Genomic DNA, 18827 nt, shown 5'->3' with positions numbered 1-18827 from the left:
TGCAAATCTGCTCCTGTAACTCCTTCCCACTATTTGGTGGTCTGTAAAATACATCATGTAGAGTAATAGTTCATTTAAAGTTCTCAAAACCAAACAAACAGATTCTGTCTTTGATCCCTCAAGGATATGTTTTCTTTCTAGCACTAATTTCTTCCTTAATCAAAACTGTCACCCCTTCCTATTTTTTTCCTTCCCCATCTTTCCTCAATACATTGTAACCAGAAATATTAAGCAGTGTCTTTGCACCTGCAGCTCACCAACATTATTAACCACACTTTGTGCATTTACACACATGGACTCAAAATCTAACTTAGAGCACCTTGCATTTTCTGTGAACCCACATAATTCTGTATTATTTCTAACACTAACTCTCTCTCCCAGTCATCTGTGCAACTTGTTTCAGTTTTTCAGTAGTACTTTTTAATGGCCAACTCCCTGGCGAATTAGATTAATACCACCCCTACAGCAAAAGTTAACCTGCCCACAATGATATTGGTCCCAGCTCTGTTCATATGGAACCCATTCATCTTGCAAAGTTCCTCCTGCCAAAGAACTGGTCCCATATCCCAGGAAGCTGAAACCCTCCCCCCTGCACCATGAATGAAGTTATGCATTAACCTGCCATATCATTATATTACTACTTCCAACAGCTCGAGGCACTGGGAGCAATCCCGAAATTACTACCCTTCAGGTCCTGCTTTTTAAATTCCTCTCAACAGCATAAACTCTGTCTGCATGACCTGAGCCTGCTTCCTCCGTACGTCGTTGGTCCAAGGCATGTACCACGATTTCTGGGTCTTACCCTTTGGCTCACAGAATTTTCTGCGCCCTCTCGGTGATGTCCCCTGCCTGCCTCCAGTGAGGAGGCATATTGTATTGGCCTCACGTTGACGTAAGCAGAACTGCCTGTCTGTCCCCCTGACTATCGAGTCCCCAAGTAATACTGCAGTCCTACACTTTGCTGTCGCTCCCTGTGCAGCCCTTGCCTCATGGTGCCAGACTCGGTTATGCACTCCTTTCAGGTGTGGTCACCCTCACCGGTATACAATGCTGAATATCTGTTTGAGAGCGCCACACTCCCGGAGAATTCCTGCACTGCCTGCATCTCCGTACCCTTCTTAGTTGCCACTGACTTGCTATTCAAAACTAAACCTATCTTATGGGAGACCTCTTCCTCAATTCTGTGATCCAGGACACCCGTGTGCGCCGAAGTGAATCCAGCTGCCCCTCAATATCAGAAACTCTCAAAGTGCATTCGAGCAGCTGAAGGCACTCCGTGAAAAGTTATTCCTCTGGCTCACATGAAGGTTCCTGAAGTTCCCACATGGCGCAGGAATTGCAGGCTGCTTGCCTTAGCTGTCCTTCCATTCTAATTAGAAACTTAAAATAAACTGCTCAGCTACAAGGTGATTAATATATTTGCTGTTAACGGAACCTAAATATTAGATACTTTACTTTGAATCCTCGAGTGGCTCCACTCCTTCTTATCAGTTGGATATGAGAAACCGCCTTCCTGCTCTCCACCGAATTCATACTATCCCCAAATTCCTAGCTTCGACGTTGCTTGTGATCCACTCTGACTGCCATTTACCCAGCTCTGTCTCCAAGCTCTGTGTTTATGCAAATTAATGCCTAATATATAACTTTGGCGATTCAAACAAGTTGCAATTGCTTAATCAGCTTCCAACTCTCAGCACTTACCTACTAATCAAGCAATAATCTACAGCTGATACAAACGGAAAATACTGCGGATGCTGGAAATCTGAAATAAAAACAGAAAATGCTGGAAATACTCAGCATGTCAGTCAGCTTCTGTGAGAGAGAAACAGAGTTAACATTTCAGGTCGGTGACCTTTCGTCAGAACTGGAAAAAGTTGGAAATGGAACAATTTGTTAAGCATGTGTAGGAGCTAGGAAAGGTGGGATGGGAGGAAAGAACAAAAGGGAAGGTCTGTGATTGGATGGAAGGCAGGAGAGATTAGGAGACAGAAGGGTTGATGGTGCAAGGCAAAATGAGATGGTAACGAGACAAATTATGACACAAAAGATGGCTCTGGATGAAGTAAAAATGGCAGAATGATCGACAGCTGCCATGTGAGAGAGAAAGAAAAACAAGACGGTGCAGAGGTAATGGTCTGAAATTGTTGAACTTTATATTCAGTCCAGAAGGCTGTTTGGTGCCTAATTTACAGATGAGGTGCTGTTCCTCGAGGTTACGTTGAGCTTAAGAACATAAGAGAACATAAGACATAGGAGCAGGAGTAGGCCAATCGGCCCCTCGAGCCTGCTCCACCATTCAATAAGATCATGGCTGATCTGATCCTAACCTCAAATCTTCTATCACTCTGCATCCAGCCGAACCCATGTGATCTCCCAGAAGAGGCAAAAAACCAGCCAAATGAACCAATGGCCAATTTGGGAGAAAAAAATCTGGGAAATTCCTCTCCGACCCATCTGGGCAATCGAAATTATTCCAGGAGATCACTCTGTCCCTCTATTTTCTACAGAACTTACCTCCTGTAAAGGCGATCTCCACCCCAGCCAGGAACAGGATTAAAACCACCTCCTGAAATCTAACACAGAATTAGAACACAGTAGGAGCAGAACCAGGCTACACGGCCCTTGGGCCCACTCCACTACTCACAGGGCCATGACCATTCCGAACCTAGACTCATGTCCAATTTCCTGCCCGCTCCCCGTAACCCTTAATTCCCTTTACTTCTAGGAAACTATTTCTGTTTTAAATTTATTTAATGATGTAGCTTCCACAGCTTTCTGGGGCAGCAAATTCCACAAACCTACCACCCTCTGAGTGAAGAAGTTTCTCCTCATCTCAGTTTTGAAAGAGCAGCCCCTTATTTTAAGATTATGCCCCCTAGTTCTAGTTTCACCCTTCAATGGGAACATCCTCACCGCATCCACCCGATCAAGCCCCTTCACAATCTTATATGTTTCAATAAGATCGCCTCTCATTCTTCTGAACTCCAATGAGTAGAGTCCCAATCTACTCCAGCTCTCCTCATATGACCACCCCCTCATCCCCGGGTTTAACCGAGTGAACCTTCTTTGTACAGACTCGAAAGCAAGTATGTCTTTTCTTAAGTATGGACACCAAAACTGTATGCAGTATTCCAGGTGCGGCCTCACCAATACTTTGTACAGCTAGATAACTATAGGAGGCAAAAATGAATAAATGGATATGTTAGTGGAGTTAGATGAAGAAATGCGGGAGATGGCTCATGTGGAATTTAAACACCGACATAGGTCTGTTCGGCAGGATTGTCTGTTTCTGTGCTGCAAAATTGTATATTATTCTATTCTGTGTAATGGGGAACCTGCGGGGTGAAGATACAATGGAAACTGGGCAGGGGAAGGTGCATGAGGTATGGGCAGGTGAAATTGTAATGGGGACTCGGCATGGTGATGGTGCAATGCGTACTGCACCTGGGGAAGGAGAATAGGGGACCGGAAGGTGTAAAGCCACAATGGGGACGTGGTGGGAAGAAGGTACATTTCGAACACGTGATGCCTCAAGTTTAAAATCGAACGTGCTGTATGGTAGAGATGTGAGAAAGAAGTAATGAGTTATTGAATGTGCTGAATCATTGTGAAAAATTTAGATGTGGGCCTAATAAGAAATAGGATGCAGCAAGAGGACATGAATAGCGACCACTGGAGGAAAGCGAGGAGCAGTTATTGGGCAGAAAGTGAATTACTGAGTGCGGTTGCTATCGATCGGTGCTGAGATAGGTTTTGTTGTAAATTTACCTCAATCATAAAACCTATGGACCTCAATGTTCATTTGTCAGTCTTGCAGGTATTTTCAAATGAGGGCGGATTCTGTTGGCAGCGATCGCAGCTCAGAAACAACACAACGCTTTGGGCAAAACCTTCTAGAAGGACAATAATGGTCAGTGTGATTTTATGCTGAAGCTTGTAAAATATTACACATGGTAAGTTGAATGGGATGCCCATCTACTATTTGAATAGTGTTCATAGATCTGAGGATAACCCAGAAATAGCCTTTGGACTTTAATTAGAACTGACACTGAACAAGGACAAACATGGTAAAACAGCAATCAAAACAGCAATAAAATATTCATCTACAGATCCAACTTAATAGAGCAAAAGTCAGCGAAAGTCATTCAGTTACTGTGCACAGCTCAGCTCAGTCCGAAGGTTAAGAGTTCTGTCCTCCTTTGGTCACCGAGACACAAGGGAGACATTCAAGTACTTGAGGCAGTGCAGAAAACGGCCTTCTGGGTGATGCCCAATGTGAAAGCTCCAGTTAATATAAAGGAGGAATCTGGACGTTCCAATCTCGATAAGAGGCAACTAGCCTGATTGGAAGATAATTGATGTTATGGAAAAGATAGATTAAAAATAAATATTTAATCTAAGTTGGGAGAGTTGGACAAGGGAACCGTAATCCAAACTGGCAAAAGGCCGATTTCGGAATACAATCAGAAAGTTATAGTGATAGAGTCATAACTGCACAGAAGAACGCCATTCGGCCCATCGAGTCTGTGCCAGCTCTCTGTAGAGCAATCCTGTCTGTCCCACTCCCCCACTCTATCCCCAAAGCCCTGCAGGTTTATTTCCCTCAAGTGCCTATCCAGTCTCTCCTTGAATAGATTGAGTGTCTCTGCTTGTCTCTTTTCCGTCGGCAGAAAGTTCCAGGTCCTCACCACTCGCTGCATAAAAAAGTTTTTCCTCACAACCACCCTTTATATTTTGCCCAAAACCTTAAATCTGTGTCCAATAGTCCTGGTAACATCAACTAGTGGGAACAGCCTTTCTCTGTCTCGCCTATTCAAACTCCTCATAATCTTGTAAACATCTATCAAATCATTCCACAATCTCCTTTGCTCTAAAGAAAACAGATTCAGCTTCTCCAACCAGCCCTTGCCGCTAACATCCCCCATTCCCGGAGCCATTCTGGTAAATCTCATCTGCACCATCTCAAGGGCCGTCACATCCTTCCTAAAGTGTGGTTCTAAAAACAGTGAGCTGGCAAACTAGGGGAGAGCTCACAGTGCCGGACACGGAGTGAAATACTTAGAAGTGTTCATAAACACAGTGAGCTGAAACAGCAGGGGAGTGCGCACATTGTTGGACATGGCGTGAATTACACAGAAGGTTATAGAACAACAGTGAGCTGACACACCAGGGGAGAGCTAAATGTGTTGGACACGGAGTTAGTTATACTGAATTGTTTATAAACACAATGAGCTGACACACACGGGGAGATATCAGAGAGATGGACACGGAGTGAATTACAAAGGGATTGTTTATAAACACAGTGAGCTGACACACCAGGGGGGAGCTCACAGTGTTGGATACCAAGTGAATTTCACTGAAGTGTATAAAACACCGTGAGATCACACACCAGGGGAGAGATCACAGTGTTGGGTATGGAGTGAATTACACTGAAGTGTTTATAAACACCATGAGATCATGCACCAGGGGAGAGATCACAGTGTTAGTCACGGTGTGAGTTACACTGAAGGATTTATTAACACTTTGAGCTGAAACATCAGGGGAGTGCTCACAGTTTCGCACACGAAATGAATTTCACTGCAGAGTTTATAAACACAGTGAGCTAAAACACCAGGGGAGTGTTCAAAGTTTCGCACACGGACAGAATTATACTGAAGTGTTTATAAACGCTGTGAGATAAAAAACCAGGGGAGCTCACAGTAACGGACACGGAGAAATTACACTGAAGTGTTTAAAGTACCATGAGCTTACACACCAGGGGAAAGCTCACAATGCTGGACACGGAGTGATTTACACTGAAATGTTTATAAACACAGTTCGCTGACACACCAGGGGAGAGATCACAGTGTTGGAGACGGAGTGAATTACACTGAAGTGTTTATAAACACAGTGAGCTGACACACCAGGGGAGAGCTCACAGTGTTCGACATGGAGTGAATTACACTGAAGTGTTTATAAACACAGTGAGCTGATGCACGAGGTGAGAGCTCACAGTGTTGGACACGGGGTGAATTACACTAAAGAGTTTATAAACACAATGAGCTGACACAAAAGGGGAGAGCTCACAGATTTGGAAACCGAACGGATTATACTGAAGTGTTTAAACCACCGTAAGCTTACACACCAGGGGAGAGATCACAGTGTTGGACACGGAGTGAATTACATGGAGGTGCTTAAAGGACTGTGATCTGACACACCCGGTGTGGTGTATGTACCTTTAAGAGTAAGTATGATTTTTTTGAAGCCCCTATGTACTGTTGTACTGGTAGTGACCACTCGGGTATATAAACCTGTATAGCGTCTTGTATAGTTAGTTCACCTCCAGATTTTGTTCAGTAAATACTTGTTAAATCATCTCCTGCTTTCTGTGTCTTCATTAACACACGGAAACAACAGTGGTGATGAGTTGGAAACGAACTTACCTGCAAGTCGGCAGCACCGCAAGGAGTTTGATTCCTCAGACGAAGGTAGTAGAAAAAAAAAGAAAAAAACTGTGGGTTCACCAGCTAAACGGGCTGGTGGCAGGTAGTGCACTGATCCTTCCTGGGCAGCGGGCTGGGGCTCGATCGGGTAGCTCTGCAGCGGGGCCGGGCAACAAGTCTGAAGGCAGAAGCAAACAGAGACAGAGGGTGGAGCACTCAGGACACAGCCGGCGCTGCAAAGCAGGTCGGCGTTCGGACCAAGCAAATGGAGAGGTAAGTCACAGAGAATCCGCCGGGAACAATTCTCCAAGTGACGGAGAAACTGTTTAAAAATGTATGTATAAATAAAAACCACGGAGAACAGCGTTGGCAGCAGCGGCAGCGGCGGGAAAGCGCGGAAGGCACCATCTTGATTCGGCAGGGAAGAAGGGAAAGCGCGGGAGGCGCCATTTTTGATTTTCAGGATGCCTAAGACTGGCAATATTACTGCTATCGATAGGGATATAGAGGATTGGACCACATATGTGGAAAGAGTGGAGGTATATTGCAAGGCGAATGAAGTAGCGGATGATATAAAGGCATCGGTACTTCTAAATCTGATGGGCGCAAGGACATATGGGCTGTTACGAAACTTGATCAGTCCAGCCAAACCGATGGACAAGAATTTTAAGGAGATTGTTGATACCCTACAGGAGCACTTAAAACCAACACCGCTGCTGATAGCGGAACGATAAAATTCTTCAGGAGGAATCAGCACAAGAATGAAAGTAACTCTGATTACCTCACCGAATTACGAAAGCTGTCAAAGCACTGCCAATTCGGGGCAGGACTGGCAGATTCTCTACGAGAGAAATTCGTCTGTGGTCTCCTAAGCGAAGGAACACAGAAAAGACTACTTTCTGAGAAAGATTTGACACTGGACAAGGCTTTCAGGGTGGCTGTGTCATACGAAGCAGCAGCAAGTGGAGCTGCAGAGATAAAGCAAAAGCCACAGGAGTTCGGCACCCATGAAATGACACGGGGTTTTGAGAGATGTTATCGCTGCGGCAGATCCACCAATGACCAGAGGGACTGCTGTTTCAAGGACAAAGCATGCAGGCAATGCGGAAAGATGGGACACATTGCACGTATATGCCGATCTGGGAAAAAATCCGCTGACAGTAAAAAGGTCAATAAGGAAAAGTACAGGAAGGTACAAATATTAATGGACAGTAGCTCCAAAGACCAGAAGAGCGATAGTGACTCCGAAAACAAGAGACTTAGCTGTCTCAAATTATAAATGTAATTGCCAATGAAGATTACCAGACCATCTGGGTTACCTTCACAATAGCGGGGTCCCCAGTTAAAATGGAGCTAAATACAGGATCAGCTCTGACCGTCATAAGTCGACGGGATTACGAGCGGCTATTTCTGCATAAACCTTTGAAAGACACATCCATTATCTTGAAGACACATACGGGGCAGAAATTATACCCCAGAGGGAAAATAAGGGTGCCTGTTGTACATAACGGCAAGGAAATACAGAAGTTGTATTTATACGTTCTGCAAGATGGTGGTCCACCGTTGTTGGAACGTGAATAGATCAGAAAGATATGTTTGGACTGGCACTCCATTCAGGCACTGACGGTGACTAGTAAGAAAAAAAATGATGATGACGTCATACCTGGACGATTAAAAGAAATCTTGGCTAACGCCAAAGAAGGGATTCATCCGGAACTAGGAACCCTGAAAGGCGCCACCGCCTCAATAAAAGTGGAAGATGCGGCAATTCGCAAGATTTTTAAGGCACGGCCGGTGCCATACGCAATTCGTCCAGCAGTCGAGGCAGAGCTGGAGAATTTGGAAAAAGCAGGCGTGTTATCCAAGGTAGATTGCAGCGAGTGGGCAACACCCATCGTCCCGGTCATGAAGAAAACGTTGAATAATGATGAATCTGAAGAACAGAGAAAAATTCGCATCTGTGGGGACTTCAAGGTGACTGTAAACCCGGTTCTTCATACGGTACAGTATCCTCTTCCGAGGATAGAAGATATTTTCGCCTCACTATCCGGAGGGAAACGTTTCACCAAAATTGACTTGGCAGAGGCATATCTACAGATGGAGGTTGAGGGGACCTGTAAAAAGTATCTCACGATAAACACACACAAAGGCCTGTACCAGTATAATCGTCTGGTTTTCGGAGTAGCATCAGCTCCAGCTATCTGGCAAAGAGCTATGGAGCAAGTACTGCAAAGGATTCCGGGGACTCAATGCTACCTAGACGACATCCATATAACAGGAGAAAATGACAACGAGCATCTTGCCAATTTGGAGCGGGTGCTCACGAGGCTGAGAGAACGGGGCCTACGAGCAAATCGCCCCAAGTGCGAATTTTTCCAGAAACAAATATTATATTGTGGCCATGTCATTAACGAAGAAAGGTTGCAAAAATGGAAGCGGTCGTAAAAGCCCCAGCATCTGGGATTAATAAATTACTATCATAAATTTTTACCGAACTTGTCAACGGTTCTGCACCCTCTTAACGCACTGCTACAAATGGGAGTAATTTGGAAATGGAGCGAAGACTGTAAACGTGCCTTCCATAAATGCAAAGGCTTGATCACGTCCAAGGAAGTGTTGGCTCATTACAACCCATCACTGCCAATCAGACTGGCGTGCGATGCCTCCCCTTACAGCGTGGGAGCGGTACTATCGCATAAATTCCCTGATGGCTCGGAGCGGCCGATAGCTTTTGCGTCACGCTCATTGAACTCAGCTGAGCGTAACTATGCCCAGATCGACAGGGAAGGACTCAGCCTGGTGTGGGGGATGAAGAAATTCAACCATTACCTACACGGACAAAAATTTTCCTTGTTGACTGACCATCAACCCCTCGTCTCCATATTCAACCCTAAAAAGAGCGTTCCCATTATGACAGCGCAAAGGCTACAGAGGTGGCCCCTTTTCCTAGGGGCACACCAATATGATATAGAATACAAAGGAACAAAACAGCGTGGGAATGCTGACGGTTTATCGCGCTTACCGTTGCCAACAGTAGAAGAGGCTCCTACAGTGCACCCAGTGGAGATTTTCCACTCGACCATAGTGGAATGTCTACCAGTGACAAATTCTACCATAGAAAAGGAAACGAGACATGACCCGACTCTCTCACGAGTCTACGATTTAACGGTGAAGGGATGGCCAGCACATGGCGAACCACAGTTGCCAGCATTCTCGCAAAGAAAAGAACAGCTGTCAATGTGCCGAGGAACCTTGATATGTCGATCCAGAATGGTGATTCCACCCAAACTCCAGGATAAAGTGCTAAAGGAGCTTCACGAGGGGCATCTGGGTGGAGTTAAAATGAAGAATTTAGCCAGAGCGTTTGTGTGGTGGCCAGGTGTCAATGCAGATATCGAAGAAATGACCAAGAGCTGTCTAGGATGCCAGAAGGTCCAAAACGCCCCACCACAAGCCCCTCTACATCCATTGGAGTGGCCCTCATCTCCCTGGCAAAGGGTGCATATCGAATTTGCTGGTCCATTCATGGACTCAATGTTCTTAATCGCGGTTGATGCACACTCCAAGTGGCCGGAGGTAATAAAAATGTCTTCCACCGCCGCGGAAAAAACCATCACAGTATTAAGGACCATATTCGCCAGGAATGGGCTGCCTGAACAGATTTGCTCTGATAATGGACCGCAATTTGTATCCAAAGAATTCAGGAAGTTCTTAAAAAAACAATGGGGTTAAGCACAACATTTCTGCCCCATACCATCCCGCCACCAATGGATTAGCTGAAAGGTTTGTTCAGACCTTCAAGAAGGCCATAAAGGCCATAGGAAATGAAGACATAAATCTACAACATAAGGTAGATAACTTCTTGTTTGCATACAGGAATGCAACACAGATGGTTACAAACCAAACCCCCGCCATGATGTTTTTCAATAGAAGACTAAGATGCTGGCTGGATTTGATCAAGCCAAACATCAGAAGGGACTTAGAGAACCGGCAATTTCAAGGCATGAATGAAAGGCCAACTAGAATCTTCCAGATAGGTCAACAAGTTTTGGCCCGGGACTACCGTACCGAGAAATGGCAGCCTGGAACTATTTGCACACGACTAGGACCGCTGATGTATACCATGGACATTGGAGAAAGCATAATAAGGCGCCATGCTGACCAGGTCATAGAGTCATCCGAAAAGTGACAACCTACACCACAACTCTATATGCCTAATGATGAAGCAGAGATACCCATAGTATCTTCCTCCAATCCGGTGATACTGGAAGCAGATGAACCCGACACTGGCATTCAAGCCGAATCGACCTTGCCGAAAGAACCTACTACACCACCGAAACCTACCACACCACCGAGGCATTATCCGGACCGAGTCAGGAAGCCTCCAGAGAGACTGAATTTGTAATTGATTAACTTCAGCAAATGTGCAGATTATTGTTATTGTAAAAATTTTAATTAATGATTACTCAAAATATTATGTACTATTTATCTGAAAGGGGAGGAATTGTGGTGTATGTACCTTTAAGAGGAACTTTGTTTTTTTTGAAGCCCCTGTGTACTGTAGTGCCGGTAGTGACCACTCGGGTATATAAGCATGTATAGCGTCTTGTATAGTTAGCTCACCTCCAGACTTTGTTCAGTAAACATTTGTTAAATCAACTCCTGCTTTCTGTGTCTGCATTAACACACGGATACAACAGCTGGGGATAGTTCATAGTGTTGGACACTGACTGAATTACACTGAATTATTTATAAACACAGAGATATGTCACAACAGGGTAGTGCTCACAGTATTGGACACGGTGCGAATTACAATGATGTTTTTAGAAACACAGTTAACTGACACCCCAGGGGCGAGCTCACAGTGTTGGGCTGAGAGTGAATTACACAGAATTATTTAAAAACACAAGGAGCTGTCACACCAGGCGAGAGCTCAAAGTGATGGACATTGAGCGAATTACATTGATGTGTATTTTAACACACTGAGCTGAAACACCAGGGGAGAGCTCACTCTGTTGGACACGGAGTGAAATACACAGAATTGTTTATAATCACAGTGAGCTGACACACCAGGGGAGAGCTCACAGTGTTGGACGCATTGTGAATTACAATGAACTGTTTTTAACTCTGTGAGATTACTCACCAGGGAAAAACTCTCAATGTTCGTCACGGAGTAAATTACACTCATGTGTTAATAAACAAAGTGAGCTGACACACGAGTGGTGATTTCACAGTTGCAGTGAAGTGTTTATGCACACCAAGAGCTAGCACATCAGGGCAGAGATCACCGTGTTGGAAACGGAGAAAATTAGACTGGAGTGTTTATAAACACAGTGAGCTGTCACGCCAGAGGAGAGCTCACAGTGTTGAACACCGAGTGAATTAAACTGAAGTATTTAACTCAACGTGAGCTTGCACACCATGGGAGAGATCACAGTGTCGACACGGAGTAAATTACACTGATGTGTTAATAAACAGAGTGAGCTTATACACCAGGGGATAGCATAAAGTGTTGGACATGGTGTAAATTAGACTGATGTGTTTATTAACACTGAGAGCTGACACACCAGGGGAAAGCTTACAGTGTTGGTGATGGGCCTTCAATAACCACAAAACTAGAAGCTATAGACTTAAACAAGTTGGCTTTTAATCACTAAGATCAGAGCTAGCATCTCAACACGCCGACTGGTTCACAGGAATGAGTCATACAGATCCTGGGATCTTTATGTAAGAGAAGTCAGGGGCGGAACCAAGAGCCAAGACCTGGAACCTCCCAGGTTAGTCGGGAAAGAGTACATGAAACTATACACAGTGGGGGAGGGTAATATACATGAGTGCAAAACGAATACAGGATCAAACGAATACAGGATCATGACAAACAGATTTCACTACATTCACCCCTTCTATAGGTTTAGTCCATCGGGGTGATGTTTCTTAAAAGTTGGTATAAGTGAGCCTGTCAGGAGGTTTTGCAGTTCTCAGTGATCAGCGCAAAGCCGGTTAGGGTGCCTCTAGGGGAATGGATTCTGGTTCCTCCACTGTCCGGGCCTCCGCAGTGTCTTCCAGGTTATCTGTAGTGTCCTCCAGGTTAAAGTTGGGTATTGATACCTCTGGGCGTCCTGTCTCTTTGTAGTGTAGGTCTTCATCGGGTAGTCTCCCATCGTTCTCTCCGCTCCCCGAGGGAGCGAGGTCCTTTTTGGAAACAGTGTCCTCTCGCCCGTCAGAGTATTCGATATAGGTGTACTGAGGGTTTGCATGGAGGAGCTGTACCTTTTCCAGAAGGGGGTCCGTTTTATGGCCTCTCACGTGCTTCTGCAATAGTACTGTCCCCGGAGAGGTCAGCCACGTGGGTAGAGATGTGCCCGAGGTGGATTTCTGGGGGATAACGAACATCTTTTCGTGAGGGGTAGCGTTAGTGGCAGTACATAACAGAGACCTTATGGAGTGGCGCACGTCTGGGAGGTCTTCCTGCCAGCGGGAGGTCGGAAGGCCTTTGAATTTAAGGCTAACGTGACAGCCTTCCAAACAGTAGCATTCTCCCTTTCCACTTGCCCATTACCCCGGGGGTTGTAGCTACTGGTTTTGCTCGTGGCTAACTCCTTCGAGTGCAAGAACCGGCGCAGCTCATCACTCATGAATGACGTCCCCCTATCGCTGTGTATGTAGTTCGGCATGCCAAACATGCAGAATAGATTACAGAGACACTTGATGACCGTGGCACTGGTCATGTCTGGGCAGGGAATGGCGGAGGGGCAGCGGGAATATTCATCAATGATATTGAGGAAGTATACGTTACAGTCGGCAGAGGGAAGGGGTCCCTTGAATCCAGACTTAGGCGCTCGAATGGCCGTGTGGCTTTGATAAGGTGTGCATTGTCAGGCCTGTAGAAACGAGGCTTGCATTCCGTAGAGATGCGGCAGGCTCTGGTCATTGCCCTGACCTCCTCGATGGAGTGGGGCAGATTGTGGGACTTTATAAGATGGTACAGTCGGGTGAACCCTGGGTAACAGAGGTCGTTATGCAGACCATGTAATTTGTCCGTATGAATGCTGGCACACATTCCCCGCGATAGGGCGTCTGGGGGTTCATTAAGGGCTCCCGGCCTGTACATAATATCATAGTCGAACGTGGATAGTTCGATCCTTCACCTGAGTATTTTGTCATTCTTGATTTTCCCCCTTTGTTTGTTACTAAACATGAAAGCCACCGACCGCTGGTCGGTGAGCAGGGTGAAACGTTTGCCGGCTAGGTAGTGTCTCCAGTGCCGCACAGCCTCCACTATAGCCTGTGCCTCCTTCTCGACAGAAGAGTGCCTGATTTCAGGTCCCTGAAGGGTTCGGGAGAAGAAGGCCACAGGTCTCCCAGCCTGATTGAGGGTCGCAGGTAAGGCAAAGCCTGATGCATCGCTTTTGACTTGAAAGGGAATGCATTCGTCCACTGCACACACTGCAGCCCTTTCAATGTCCTGTTTAATACTGGTGGAAGCCTCCCGAGCTTCAGCTGATAGTGGGAAGAACGTCGATTTAATGAGGGGTCGGGTCTTATCAGAGTAATTGGGCAACCATTGGGCATAATACGAAAAAAATCCCAGGCACATTTTTAAAGCTTTGGGATTGTGTGGCAGGGGCAGTTCCTTTAGGGGGCGTAATCGGTCAGGGTCCAGTCCAATTACCCCATCTTCCACCACACAGCTGAGGATACAGAGATGGGTTGTGTTGAAGACACATATGTCTTCGTTGTAGGTTAGATTCAGCTTTTGGGCAGTTTTTAAAAATCTCGCAAGATTTAGATCGTGGTCTTGCTGGTTGTGCCCGCAGATAGTGACATTGTCCAGATAGGGGTAGGTAGCTTGTAGTTTATTCTCGTCATCCATGCGGTCCGTCTCACGTTGGAAGACCGAGTCCCCATTTCTTACCCTGAAGGGCACTCTGAGAAAATGGTAGAGGCGCCCGTTCGCCTCGAAGGTGGTGTATGGGCCATCCTCCGTTCTAATGGGGAGCTAGTGATACGCGGATTTGAGGTCGATAGTCGAGAAGACTCGGTATTGCGCAATCTGGTTGACCATTTCTGATATATGGGGTAAAGGGTAGGCGTCCAGCTGGGTATAAATATTAACAGTCTGGCTGTAGTCAATTACCATCCGTTTCTTTTTGCTATTTTTAACTATGACTACTTGGGCACGCCACGGGCTGGTATTGCATTCAATAATGCCTTCCTGCAGGAGTCTGTCCACTTCCGCCTTGATAAAATTTCTGTCTTCCAGACTGTACCATCTACTTTTGGTCGCTATGGGCGTACAGTTTGGAGCGAGATTAGCGAATAAAAAGGGCGGGCTGATTTTGAAGGTTGATAGGCCACAGACTGTGAGTGGCGGCTGGGACCCGCCATATGCTAGCGTGACACTTTCGTGGTGGCACTGGAAGTCCAGGCCCAAGATTATATTAACACAGAGTACTGGCATCACGAGGAGTTTAAAATCCTTGTAGTCCGTGCCTTTTCCTGTCAGTGTTACCACACAGCAGCCCAAAATGTCCGAAGTGTGGGGCTTAGCAGCCATAGCAATTCTGCTCCGTGTAGGGTTACCGTTAATGAGTGCTGCCATACCAGGCTATGGTGGATAAAACGCTCAGTACTCCCACAGTCAATTAAACATTTCGTTAAATTCCCATTACCTGTATGTCCATCATGGATTTTGTCAACGTGTGTGGCCTGGATTGATCCACCGTGATCGAAGACACTGTTGGGCCCTGGGCGGCCGTTGAGTTGGGAAAAGATGGCGGATCCCAAGATGGCGGCCCGCACAGCACGCACGAGGCAGTGACGGAGTTGGAAATCGGATTCCCCCTGCAGACTTTGCTAAAATGCCCCTTTTACTTACTTTTGAAGCTTGTAGCGTCCTTCGCTGGGCATCGTTGTCTGGGGTGCTTGGCCTGGCCACAGAAGTAGCATTTCAGGCCTCGAGGCATTGCCGCTGTAGTAGGACTCCTGGGTGAACTTCTGTGTGGGGACTCCGGCGGCGTAGAGCTGGTCTGAGACCCGGATGGGGAAGATGGCTGATTCCAAGATGGCGGACCCCTCGGCGTGCACGAGGTGGTGAGGGCCACATGGCCGGAAGAATAAGAGTCAGAGTTTCTCTGGGCCACGTCCAGCGATCGCGCAGTGGCCACTGCCTTTTTTAAGTCCAGGACCTCCTTCTCCAGCAGTCTCTGCCGCATATAATTCGATTTGAGGCCAATAATGAAGGAATCGCAGACCAATTCGTCAGAGTACTCGTTGCCGTCACGGCCTTGCAGTTACAGTCCCGGACCAGGTCCTGTTGGCCCTGTAAGAAATCGTCCATTGATTCCTCTGGTCAATGCCTGGGTGTACCCAGCAGATGTCTGGCGTACACTTTGTTTACCGGCCTCTGGTATTGGACCTTCAGGATAGTGATGGCCTCTGTGTAAGAGGTGGTGTCCCGGATGAACGAATAAATCTGATGACTTACGCGAGTCATCAGTAGACTCAGTTTATCTACCTCACTAGCAGATGAGGCCCCCGCGAAGAGTTCAAAGCATTTGAGCCATTGTCCAAATTGATTTGATGCTTCAGCAGAATTTGGATCCAAGTCCAGACGCTCTGGTTTTAGGAGTCGATCCATCCTAGTATTCTTTCGTGATTAAAATTGATGGGCCTTCAATAACCACAAAACTAGAAGTTATAGACTTAAACAAGTTGACTTTTAATCACTAAGATCAGAGCTAACATCTCAACACGACGACTGGTTCACAGGAATGAGTCATAGAGATCCTGGGACCTTTATGTAAGAGAAGTCAGGGGCGGAGCCAAGAGCCAAGACCTGGAACCTCCCAGGTTAGTCGGGAAAGAGGAAGTGAAACCATACACAGTGGGGGAGGGTAATATACAAGAGTGCAAAACGAATACAGGATCAAGACAAACAGATTTCATTACAGTTGGACATGGTGTAAATTACACTGAAGTGTTTATAAACTGTGTGAGCTGATGCACCAGGGGAGAGCTCACAGTGTAGGACACAGAGTGAATTACACTGAAGTGTTTATAAACACAATGGGCTGACACAGCAGGGGAGAGATCACAGGGTTGGACACGGAGTGAATTATACTGAAGTGTTTATAAACACAGTGAACTGACACACCAGGGGAGAGCTCACAGTGTTGCACACGGAGTGAATTACACTGACGTGTTTATGCAGACAGGAAGCTGACACACGGGGGAGATTTCACAGTTTGGACACGGTGAGAATTACACTGAAGTGATTATAGACATAGTGAGGTAAGACACCAGGGGAGAACTCATGTTGTTAGTCACAGAGTCATTTACACTGAAATGTTTATTAACATAGTGAGCTGACACACCAGGGCAGTGCTCACAATGTCGGACACTGAGTGAAATACACTGAAGTGTTTAGAAACACAGTGAGCTGACACACAAGGGGACAGTTCACAGTGTTGGACACGGAGGGAACTACACAGAAGTGATTATACACTCTGTGAGCTGTCACACTAGGGGAAATATCATAGGGTTTGGCACGGAGTGAATAACACTGAAGTGTTTTAATACACAGTGAGCTGACACAACTGAGGAGAGATCACAGGGTTGGACATGGAGTGACTTGCACTAAATTCTTTATTAGCACAGTGAGCTGGCACAGCAGGGGAGAGCTCACAATGTTGGATGCGGTGCGAATTTCATTGTTGTGTTTATGAAATCAGAGAGCTGACACACACCGGGGGAGAGCTGACAGCGTTGGGCACGGGGTAAGTTACACAGATTCGGCGTGAATCGCTGGCTGAGCGGCTGTATAAAGGCCCCAGAGACCCAGGTAAGGCCTCAGTGGGAGAACCGATGGGAATCGCCGGCTGAGCGGCTGTATAAAGGCCCCAGAGACACAGGTAAGGCCTCAGTGCGAGAATCGGCGGGAATCGCGGGCTGAGCGGCTGTATAAATGGCCCAGAGAACCAGGTGAGGCCTCAGTGTGAGAATCTGCGGGAATCGCGGGCTGAGTGGCTGTATGAAGGCCCCAGAGACCCAGGTAAGGCCGCAGTGCGAGAATCGGCGGGAATCGCGGGATGAGCGGCTGTATAAAGGCCCCAGAGACGCAGGTAAGGCCTCAGTGCGAGAATCGGCGGGAATCGCGGGCTGAGCGGCTGTATAAAGGCCCCAGCGTCCCAAGTAAGACCTCAGTGCGTGAATCGGCGGGAATCGTGGGCTGAGCGGCTGTATAAAGGCCCCAGACACCCAGATAAGGTGTACCAATCTCCAATCTTGGAACTCAGAGGGAAGGAGAGAGGTAAAAAGTAATCCAAGTGTGACGTCACCAGAAAGTGGGTAAGTGATTGGTTGGTGAGTATTTCTCTCTTTTTAAGTTTAAACTCTGTGGTTTATAGTTTCTAAGGTGCGATATTCATCATCTAGAATCGGGGTAGAGGGTATTAAAGAATAATATTAATAAATATAATTAATTACATAGAATGGGAGATCAGGTGATGTGTTGCCGCTGCAATATGTGGGAGCTGGTGGACACCAATGATGCTCACGGTGACCACATTTGCAGTAAGTGTTGGCTGCTCGAGGAATTCCGGCTCCATGTTGAAGAGCTGGAGTCCGAGCTTCAAACACTGAGACACATCACGGAGGGGGAGAGTTACCTGGAGTCTGTGTATCAGGAGGTAATCACACAAATTAGATTAATTAATTCAGATGTAGTCCGTGGCCAGGGTCAGGATGGTGTGACTAGAAGTGAGGCAGGTACAGGGATCCAGGAGGTAGTGTTGGAGGAGCCGCAGCCCTTGCTCTTGTCCAACAGGTTTGAGGCTCTTACTCCCTGTGAGGATGGGAACTGTGCCTGCGGGGAGGATGAGCAACCCGGCCACAGCTCCGTGGAGCGGAGGTCCATTCAAATGGGGGGAGATAAAAGAAATGTTGTAGTGGTAGGTTATAGTATTGTTAGGGGGATAGATAGAGTTCTTTACAGCTGAGAGCGAGAGTCCCGAAGGCTGCGTTGCCTGCCCGGTGCCAGGGTTAAGGACATCTCCTCTGGGCTGGAGAGAAACTTGGAGTGGGAGGGGGAGGGTCCAGTTGTCGTGGTCCATGTTGGTACCAACGACATAGATAGGACAAGGAAGGAGGTTCTGCTGAGGGATTTTGAGCAGTTTGGGGCTGTAGTGATCAATAACATCTCATTCTGTGGTGGACACTAAGTGGAGCAGTAGAGCTGTATTTATAAGACTACACTACCCAGCTGTGTATATATTAAGACTACATTACCCATGAGGCTAGGCCACCCACAAGGCAACAGTCAAGATGGCAGCCTACACACAGGAGCATACATGCAACATCTCTACAGATACTGTACCTTGAGAAAGTATACTGAATAAATGACTA

This window comes from Somniosus microcephalus, unplaced genomic scaffold (genome assembly GCF_052327205.1).
Source record: "Somniosus microcephalus isolate GS21.2 unplaced genomic scaffold, FLI_Smic_1.0 unresolved_chr5, whole genome shotgun sequence".
Lineage (NCBI taxonomy): Eukaryota > Metazoa > Chordata > Chondrichthyes > Squaliformes > Somniosidae > Somniosus > Somniosus microcephalus.
This window is presented reverse-complemented; position numbering follows the sequence as displayed.